This window comes from Tachyglossus aculeatus, chromosome 22 (genome assembly GCF_015852505.1).
Source record: "Tachyglossus aculeatus isolate mTacAcu1 chromosome 22, mTacAcu1.pri, whole genome shotgun sequence".
In the NCBI taxonomy this organism is placed as follows: domain Eukaryota; kingdom Metazoa; phylum Chordata; class Mammalia; order Monotremata; family Tachyglossidae; genus Tachyglossus; species Tachyglossus aculeatus.
This window is the reverse complement of record NC_052087.1, coordinates 56,373,450-56,384,091: the sequence shown is the minus strand read 5'-3', so window position 1 is coordinate 56,384,091 and position 10,642 is coordinate 56,373,450.

Sequence of the window (10,642 nt, the reverse complement as noted above, 5' to 3'; positions counted from 1 at the left end):
GCCAGACTGCTCCCTGACTGAGCCCCTGGCCCTCTGGGGGGTTTGGGTTGGCCGGGTGGGGAGAGAGAGGAGGAGGAGGAGGAGGAGGGGAGAGGGGAAGGAGGAAAATGAGAAGAGGAGGAGGAGGAAGGGGAGAGGGTGGGGAAGGAGAGAGGAGGAGGAGGAGGAGAGGAAGAGGGGAAAGAGAAGGAAGAGGAGGGGAAAGGAGGAGGAGAAAAGGGAGGAGAAAGAGGGGAAGAGGTGGAAGGGGAGAGAGGAGAAGGGGAGGGGGAGAGAAAGGGAAAAGAGGAAAAGGAGGAAGCTGGGAAGAGGAGGAAGGACAGAGTGGGGGAGTGTGGAGGAGGAGGGGAGGGGAGAGGAGGAGGAGGGAAAAGGAGGAGGAAGAGGGAGGAAGCTGGGAAGAGGAGGAGGAAGGGGAGAGGATGGGGAAGAAGAGCGAAAGAGGGGAAAGAGAAGAAAGAGGAGGGGAAAGGAGGAGGGAGGGGAGAAAGTGGGGAAGGAGAGAGAAGGGGAGGGGGAAAGAAAGGGAAAAGAGGAGGAGGAGAAAGCTGGGAAGAGGGGAAGGAGGAGAGGGTGGGGAAGGAGAGAGGGGGAAGGGAGGAGGAGGAAGGGGAGAGGATGGGGAAGGAGACTGAAGGGGAGGGAGAGAGTAAGGGAAAAGAGGAGGAAGCAGGGAAGAGAGGAAGGGGAGAGGGTGGGAAAGGGGAAAGGAGGGGAGGAGAGGAAGAGGGGAAAGAAGGAAGAGGAGGGGAAAGGAGGTGGAGAAAAGGGAGGAGGAAGAGGGGAAGAGTGGGGAAAGAGAAAGAAGAAGGGGAAGGGGAGAGAAAGGGAAAAGAGGAGGAAGCTGGGAAGAGGAGGAAGGAGAATGGGGGAGGAAAGAGGAGGGGAGGGGAGGGGAGAATAGAGCGAAAATAAGAGAAAGGAGGAGGAGGGGAGGGAGGGAGGAACCTGGGAAGAGGAGGAAGAGGAAGGGGAGGAGGTGAGAGGAGGGAGGCGTAAGAGAGAAAAGGAGGAGGAGTGGGGAGGAAGCTGGGAAGGGGGAGGAAGGAGAGAGTGGGGAAGGAGAGAGAGGTGAGCTCCCAGTAGGGCTTTGAAGGGAGGAAGAGAGCTCGTTAGGCGAACAGAGCTAGTTAGGCGGTACTTGGTACTTGTTAAGCGCTTACTATGTGCCAAGCACTGTTCTAAGCGCGGGGGTAGATACAAGCTGTGTGACCTTGGGTAAGTCACTTCATTTCTCTGTGCCTCAGTGACCTCACCTGTAAAACGGGGATGAAGACTGTGAGGCCCCCCTTGGGCAACCTGATCTCCTTGTAACCTCCCCAGCACTTAGAACAGCGCTTTGCACATAGTCAGCGCTTAATAAATGCCACTATTATTATTATTATTATTAAAATGGGGATAAAGACTGTGAGCCCCACTGGGGACAACCTGATCACCTTGTATCTACCCCAGCACTTAGAACAGTGCCCGGCACATAGTAAGTGCTTAATAAATACCATAATTACTATTATAATTAATATATGCTCAGAGTTTGTACCAGGGAACAGCAGTCTTGGAGGGGGGACATGGATGGGGGGGGGGGCATCGGTCAGGAAGCCTGCTGAGTGACCTTGGGCAAGTCGCTTCACTTCTCTGTGCCTCAGTTACCCCAACTGAACAATGGGGATTAAGACTGTGAGCCCCGCGCGGGACAGGGCCTGTGTCACGAGCCCAGGAAATGTGTTGCAATGTCAAGGACCCAGGAATGTCTTGGAATGCCGTGAGCCCAGGAATGCGTTGGAATATCATGAACCCAGAACTGCGTTGGAATGTCGGGACCCCAGGAAATGCGCTGGAATGTTGTGAACCCGGGAAAGCTCCGGAATGTCATGAACCCGGGAAGGAGCCGGAATGTTGGGAACCCAGGAATGTGTTGGAATTGGAATACTGTGAGCCTAGGAATGTGTCGGAATGCCGTGAACCCAGGAACGTCTGGGAACGTCTTGAAGCCTGGAACGCGTTGACAGACGGCAGGGCCAAGGCCTTCTTCCGATGGCAGGGCAGCAGGCTCCCCACCCTCAAGGAGCTTACAATCTAACAAAGATGGGGAGGGGGCATTGGTGGAGGGGGAGACGATCCCCACAAGGAACTCCAGACGGGAACAAAATGGAAAAATGGGAATGGACGTGTGGGTCGGCGCTTACGTGATAAGGCGAGAAGCGCGAGCGCAGGCTTGAGAGTCCGAAGGACCTGGGTTCTAATCCTGCTCCACCACATGTCTCCCCCGGGCCTGGAATGCCCTCCCTCTGCCCATCCGCCAAGCTCGCTCTCTTCCTCCATTCAAGGCCCTGCTGAGAGCTCACCTCCTCCAGGAGGCCTTCCCACACTCAGCCCCTTCCTTCCTCTCCCCCTCGTCCCCCTCTCCGTCCCCCCCCATCTTACCTCCTTCCCTTCCCCACAGCACCTGTATATATGTATATATGTTTGTACATATTTATTACTCTATTTATTTATTTTATTTGTACATATCTAGTCTATTTTATTTTGTTAGTATGTTTGGTTTTGTTCTCTGTCTCCCCCTTTTAGACTGTGAGCCCACTGTTGGGTAGGGACTGTCTCTATATGTTGTCAATTTGTACTTCCCAAGCGCTTAGTACAGTGTTCTGCACATAGTAAGCACTCAATAAATACGATTGATGATGATGATGTCTGCTGTTGCCAACTTGTACTTCCCAAGCGCTTAGTACAGTGCTCTGCACACAGTAAGCGCTCAGTAAATATGATTGAATGAATGAATGCTGTGTGACCTTGGGCAAGGCTCTTCACTTCTCTGGGCCTCAGTCATCTCATCTGCAAATTGGAGATTGAGACTTGAGCCCCACATGGGACAGGGACTGTCCAACTCAATTTGCTTGTATCCACCCCAGCGCTTAGTACAGTGCCTGGCACATGGTGATGATGACGATGATGGCATTTTTTTTAATGGCATTTATTAAGCGCTTACTATGTGCAAAGCACTGTTCTAAGCGCTGGGGAGGTTACAGGGTCATCAGGTTGTCCCACCGGGGGCTCACAGTCTTCATCCCCATTTTTACAGATGAGGTAACTGAGGCCCAGAGAAGCGAAGTGACTTGCCCAAAGTCACACAGCTGACAATTGGCGGAGCCGGGATTTGAACCCATGACCTCTGACTCCAAAGCCCAGGCTCTTTCCACTGAGCCACGCTGCTTCTCTAAGCATAGTAAGCATTTAAACGCTTACTATGTGCCAAGCACTGTTCTAAGCACTGGGGAGGTTATAAGGTGATCAAGTTGTCCCACGGGGGGCTCACAGTCTTAATCCCCATTTTACAGATGAGGGAACTGAGAGAAGTGAAGTGACTTGTGCAAAGTCACACAGCTGACAATTGGTGGAGTCAGGATTTGAACCCATGACATCCGACTCCAAAGCCCGTGCTCTTTCCACTGGGCCACACTGCTTCTCTAGAACATAGTGAGCACTTAACAAATACCATTATTACTATAATAATAATAATAATGTTGGCATTTGTTAAGCGCTTACTATGTGCCAAGCACTGTTCTAAGCCCTGGGGTAGATACAAAGTAATCAGATTGTCCCACGTGGGGCTCACAGTCTTCATCCCCATTTTACAGATGAGGGAACTGGGGCTCAGAGAAGTTAAATGACTTGCCCAAGGTCACACAGCTGATAAGTGGAGGAGCCAGGATTTGAACCCATGACCTCTGACTCCAAAGCCCGGGGCTCTTTCCACTGAGCCACGCTGCTACTATTATTATTATTATTATCTACCCCAGCATTTAGATTAGTGCTTGGCACATAGCAAGTGCTTAACAAGTACCAAAATTACAGTGCCTGGCACATAGTAAGCGCTTAACAAATATCATCCATCACCATTATTATTATTATTATTAAGTTTTAAAACATTTCCCTTCAGCAGAGAAGCAGAAGCAGCGTGGCTCAGTGGAAAGAGCCCGGGCTTTGGCGTCAGAGGTCATGGGTTCAAATCCCAGCTCCGCCAATTGTCTGCTGGGTGACCTTGGGCAAGTCACTTCACTTCTCTGGGCTTCACTTCCCTCATCTGTAAAATGGGGATGGAGACTGTGAGCCCCCCGTGGGACAACCTGATCGCCTTGTAACCTCCCCAGCGCTTAGAACAGTGCTTTGCACATAGTAAGCGTTTAACAAATGCCAACGTTACTATTCAGCCACCTCTAACACGTATGAATGTATTGATCGCCTCCTTGGCACTCATATATTCATGTCCACTCCATCCATTCATTCATTCAATCATATTTATTGGGTGCTTATTGTGCGCGGAGCACTGGCCTAAACACTTGGGAGAGTAAAATACAGAACACTAAACAGAAACATTCCCTACTCACGACAAGCTTACAGTCTAGAGGGGGAGAAGGCCATTACTGTAAATAAATCAATAAATTACAGACGCGAAGATATGTCCAGATATGTATTCATTATGAGAGTGTTGTAAATACATTTCATTCATTCATTCAATCATATTTATTGAGCGCTTTCTGTGTGCAGAGCACTATACTAAGCGCTTGGAAAGTACAATTGGAAAGTAAATACATTGCCATTGCTGTAAATAAATCAATAAATTACAGACACGAAGATATGTCCAGATACGTATTCATTATGAGTGTTGTAAATACATTTCATTCATTCAATCATATTTATTGAGCACTTTCTGTGTGCAGAGCACTGTACTAAGCGCTTGGAAAGTACAATTGGAAAGTAAATACATTGCCATTGCTGTAAATAAATCAATAAATTACAGACACGAAGATATGTCCAGATACGTATTCATTATGAGAGTGTTGTAAATACATTTCATTCCTTCATTCAATCATATTTATTGAGCGCTTTCTGTGTGCAGAGCACTGTACTAAGCGCTTGGAAAGTACAATTGGAAAGTAGATACATTGCCATTGCTGTAAATGAATCAATAAATTACATCATCATCATCATCAATCATATTTATTGAGCGCTTACTATGTGCAGAGCACTGTACTAAGCGCTTGGGAAGTACAAATTGGCAACATATAGAGACAGTCCCTACCCAACAGAGTGTTGTAAATACATTTCATTCATTCATTCAATCATATTTATTGAGCGCTTTCTGTGTGCAGAGCACTGTACTAAGCGCTTGGAAAGTACCATAGAGAAGCAGCGTGGCTCAGTGGAAAAAAGCCCGGGCTTTGGAGTCAGAGGTCATGGGTTCAAATCCCAGCTCTGCCAATTGTCAGCTGGGTGACTTTTGGGCAAGTCACTTCACTTCTTTGGGCCTCAGTTACCTCATCTGTAATACGGGGATGAAGACTGTGAGCCCCACTTGGGACAACCTGATCACCCTGTAACCTCCCCAGCGCTTAGAACAGTGCTTTGCACATAGTAAGCGCTTAATAAATGCCATCATTATTATTATTATTACAATTTGGCATTTACATGTACTCTCATCTACCCCAAGAGAGTTGGAAGCTCCTTGAAAACAGGGAATTTGTCACTTTCCAAAAGCCTAGTTCAGTGCACTGCATCAAACTGAGCCCTAAATGTCTTTCCTTCATTCGTTCATTCACTCAGTTGCATTTCTTGAGCGCTGTGCGCTGAGCACTGTACTGAGCGCTTGGGAGAGTACAATACAATGCTCTGCACACAGTGAGTGCTCAATAAATATGATTGAATGGACAATAAACAGACGCATTCCCTGCCCTCTATATGTTGCCCACTTGTACTTCCCAAGCGCTTAGTACAGTGCTCTGCACACAGTAAGCGCTCAATAAATACGATTGATGATGATAGAGGGGGGTACAGACATGAATAGAAATCAATAAATAAATGACAGATGTGGACATAAGTCGCATGGGGCTGGGAGTGGGGATGAATTAAGCAGCCGTGGCCCAGTGGAAAAAGCCCGGGCTTTGTAGTCAGAGGTCGTGGGTTCAAATCCCAGTTGTCAGCTGTGGGACTCTGGGCAAGTCACTTAACTTCTCCGGATCTCAGTTACCTCATCTGTAAAATGGGGATTAAGACCGTGAGCCCCCCGTGGGACAACCTGATCACCTTGTAACCTCCCCAGAGCTTTGCACAGAGTAAGCGCTTAATAAATGCCATCATTATTATTATTAAATCACTTCACTTCTCTGTGCCTCAGTTACCTCATCTGTAAAATGGGGATTAAGACTGTGAGCCCCACTTGGGACAAGCTGATAAACTTGTATCTCCCCCAGTGCTTAGGACAGTGCTTGGCACATAGTAAGCGCTTAACAAATACCATCATTGTCATAAAGGGAACAAATCAGGGTGATGCACAAGGGAGCGTATTCTGCTCGTGAGTGCTATAAGCTCCTTGAGCATATCGGCTTGTTCTACTGTATTCTTCGAAGGGCTCAGTACAGTGCTCTGAACACAGTGCACTGCACACAGTGTCTGTCTATTGTTATATTGTAATAATAATAATAATGATGATAGTTGTTAAGCGCTTACTACATGCCAGCCAATATACTAAGCACCGGGGTGGATACATGCAAATCAAGTTGGACACAGTCCCTGTCCCATGTGGGGCTCACAGCCTCAATCCCCATTTTGCAGATGAGGTAACTGTCTATTGTTATATCGTAATAATAATAATGATGGTAGTTGTTAAGCGCTTACTATGTGCCAGCCACTGTACTAAGCACCAGGGTGAGTATAAGCAAATCAAGTTGGACACAGTCCCTGTCCCATGTGGGGCTCAAAGCCTCAATCCCCATTTTGCAGATGAGGTAACTGTCTATTGGTATATCGTAATAATAATAATGATGGTAGTTGGTAAGCGCTTACTATGTGCCAGCCACTGTACTAAGCACCAGGGTGGGTATAAGCAAATCAAGTTGGACACAGGCCCCTGTCCCATGTGGGGCTCACAGCCTCAATCCCCATTTTGCAGATGAGGTAACTGTCTATTGGTATATCGTAATAATAATAATGATGGTAGTTGGTAAGCGCTTACTATGTGCCAGCCACTGTACTAAGCACCAGGGTGGGTATAAGCAAATCAAGTTGGACACAGTCCCTGTCCCATGTGGGGCTCACAGTCTCAATCCCCATTTTGCAGATGAGGTAACTGTCTATTGTTATATCATAATAATAATAATGATGGTAGCTGTTAAGCGCTTACTATATGTCAGCCACTGTACTAAGCACCAGGGTGGGTATAAGCAAATCAAGTTGTACACAGTCCCTGTCCCACGTGGGGCTCACAGCCTCAATCCCCACTTTGCAGATGAGGTGACTGTCTATTGTTATATCGTAATAATAATAATGATGGTAGTTGGTAAGTGCTTACTATGTGCCAGCCACTGTACTAAGCACCAGGGTGGATACAAGCAAATCAAGTTGTACACAGTCCCTGTCCCACGTGGGGCTCACCGCCTCAATCCCCATTTTGCAGATGAGGTAACTGTCTATTGTTATATTGTAATAATAATAATGATGGTAGTTGGTAAGCGCTTACTATGTGCCAGCCACTGTACTAAGCACCAGGGTGGGTATAAGCAAATCAAGTTGGACACAGTCCCTGTCCCACGTGGGGCTCACAGCCTCAATCCCCATTTTGCAGATGAGGTAACCGAGGCACGGAGAAGTGAAGTGACTTGCCTAGGGTCACAAAGCAGACAAGTGCCATCATCATTATTATTATTATTATTATTATTAAGTGGCAGAGTCAGGATTAGAACCCAGGACCCACCGCCACTATGCGGTGCTGCTTCTCCTATTGTAATGATGTTGATGATGGCATTTATTAGGCGCTTACTATGTGCCAAGCACTGTTCTAAGCACTGGGGGGAATACAAGGTAATCAGGTTGTCCCCCATGGGGCTCACAGTCTTTATCCCCATTTTCCAGATGCAGAGAAGTTAAGTGACTTGCCCAGCGTCACACAGCTGACAAGTGGCGCGAAGCAGACGGCTTTTGGTGGAAAGAGCCCGGGCTTGGGAGTCAGAGGTTGTGGGTTCTAATCCCGACTTTGCGCTTATCACTTCATTTCTCTGTGCCTCAGTCCCCTCATCTGTAAAATGGGGATGAAGACTGTGAGCCCCAAGTGGGATAACCTAATAACCTTGTATCTGTCCCAGCGCTTAGAACGTAGTAAGCGCTTAACAATACCAACACTATTATTAAGTGGCGGAGCCGGGATTGTACTCTCCCAAGCGCTTAATACAGGGCTCTGCACACAGTAGGCGTGCAATAAATAGTCCTGGTGGGTCGCAAGCTCCCGTGGCAACCAGCCCCGGGATCGCCTAGGAGGCTGGGGTGCTGCCTGGAGGAGCCTGTCAGGCTGGCAATCCCGCCCTTATCTAATAATAATCATAATTTTGGTATTTGTTAAGCGCTTACTATGTGCAAAGCACTGTTCTAAGCGCTGGGGAGGATACAAGGTGATCAGGTGACAACACACAGGGGGCTCACCATCTTCATCCCCATTTTACAGATGAGGTAACTGAGGCCCAGAGAAGTTGAGCGACTTGCCCAAAGTCACACTGCCGACAATTGGCGGGGCTGGGATTTGAACCCATGACCTCCGACTCCAAAGCCCGGGCTCTTTCCGCTGAGCCACGCTGCTCCTCAACACAACGCTGCACCGCGGTTTCTGAGGCGGGGGTGTCTACTCCTGCCTCTGATTCGGCGGCGAACTGGGGACCCCCGGTGTCCCCCCAACACCCTCCCAAACGCCAGGCCCGATGCCCAAAGAGCTGGTGGGCAGGGACTGTCTCTATATGTTGCCAATTTGTACTTCCCAAGCGCTTAGTACAGTGCTCTGCACATAGTAAGCGCTCAATAAATACGATTGATGATGATGATGATGGTGACATCATGGGGCCTCGTCTATCTCATCGCCAGCCCCTCGCCCACCTCCTGCCTCTGGCCTGGAACGCCCTCCCTCCTCTAATCCGACGACAATAACTCTCCCCTCCATTCAAGGCCTTAATAATAATACTGCTAATGATGGCATTTGTTAAGCGCTTACTATGTGCCAGGCACTGTACTAAGCGCTGGGGTGGATACAAGCAAATTGAGTTGGACACAGTCCCCATCCCCATAATGATGCCATTTATTAAGCACTTACGATGTGCAAAGCACTGTTCTAAGCGCTGCGGAGGTTACAAGGTGATCAGGTTGTCCCTCGTGGGGCTCAGTCTTCATCCCCATTTTACAGATGAGGGAACTGAGGGCTAGTGAAGTGACTTGCCCAAAGTCACCCAGCTAAGTGGCGGTGCCGGGATTTGAACCCATGATCCCTGACTCCAAAGCCCGGGCTCTTTCCACTGAGCCATGCTGCTTCCCATTTTCCAGATGGGGTAACTGAGGCCCAGAGAAGTGAAGGCACAAGTCCGAGGTTGCGGGTTCTAATCCTAGCTCCGCCACTTTGCTGCGTGACCTTGGGCAAATCGCTGCTTTGGGTCTCAGTTCCCTCATCTGTAAAATGGGGATTGACTCTGTGAGCCCCACACGAGTCAACCTGATGACCTTGTATTTACCCCAGTTTTTAGAACGGTGCATGGCACATAGTAAACACTTACTAAACACCATAATATTAATAATTATTATTGACAGAGCTAGGATTAGAACCCATAATCTCCTGCCTTCAGGGCTGTGCTCACCCTGCTTCCCAGCAGGCCCATCTCCTCCAAGAGGCCTTCCCTGATTTCAGTCCTCCCTTTCCTCTTCTCCCACTCCCTTCTGCATCACCCTGACTCGCTCCCTTTATTCATCTCCCCTCCCAGCCCCACACCACTCATGTTCCTATCTCTCATTTCTTTCTTTCTATTCATCTCTGTCCCTCCCCTCGGCACATAGTAAACACTTACTAAATACCATAATAATAATTATTAGTAGTAAGTGGCAGAGCTAGGATTAGAACCCATAACCTCCTGACTTCAGGGCTGTGCTCACCCTGCTTCCCAGCAGGCCCATCTCCTCCAAGAGGCCTTCCCTGATTTCAGTCCTCCCTTTCCTCTTCTCCCACTCCCTTCTGCATCACCCTGACTTGCTCCCTTTATTCATCTCCCCTCCCAGCCCCACACCACTTATGTTCCTATCTCTCATTTTTCTTTCTATTCATGTCTGTCCCTCCCCTCGGCACATAGTAAACACTTACTAAATACCATAATAATAATTATTATTAGTAAGTGGCAGAGCTAGGATTAGAACCCATAATCTCCTGCCTTCAGGGCTGTGCTCACCCTGCTTCCCAGCAGGCCCATCTCCTCCAGGAGGCCTTCCCTGATTTCAGTCCTCCCTTTCCTCTTCTCCCACTCCCTTCTGCATCACCCTGACTCGCTCCCTTTATTCATCTCCCCTCCCAGCCCCACACCACTCATGTTCCTATCTCTCATTTCTTTCTTTCTATTCATCTCTGTCCCTCCCCTCGGCACATAGTAAACACTTACTAAATACCATAATAATAATTATTAGTAGTAAGTGGCAGAGCTAGGATTAGAACCCATAATCTCCTGCCTTCAGGGCTGTGCTCACCCTGCTTCCCAGCAGGCCCATCTCCTCCAAGAGGCCTTCCCTGATTTAAACCCTCCCTTTCCTCTTCTCCTACTCCCTTCTGCATCACCCTGACTTGCTCCCTTTATTC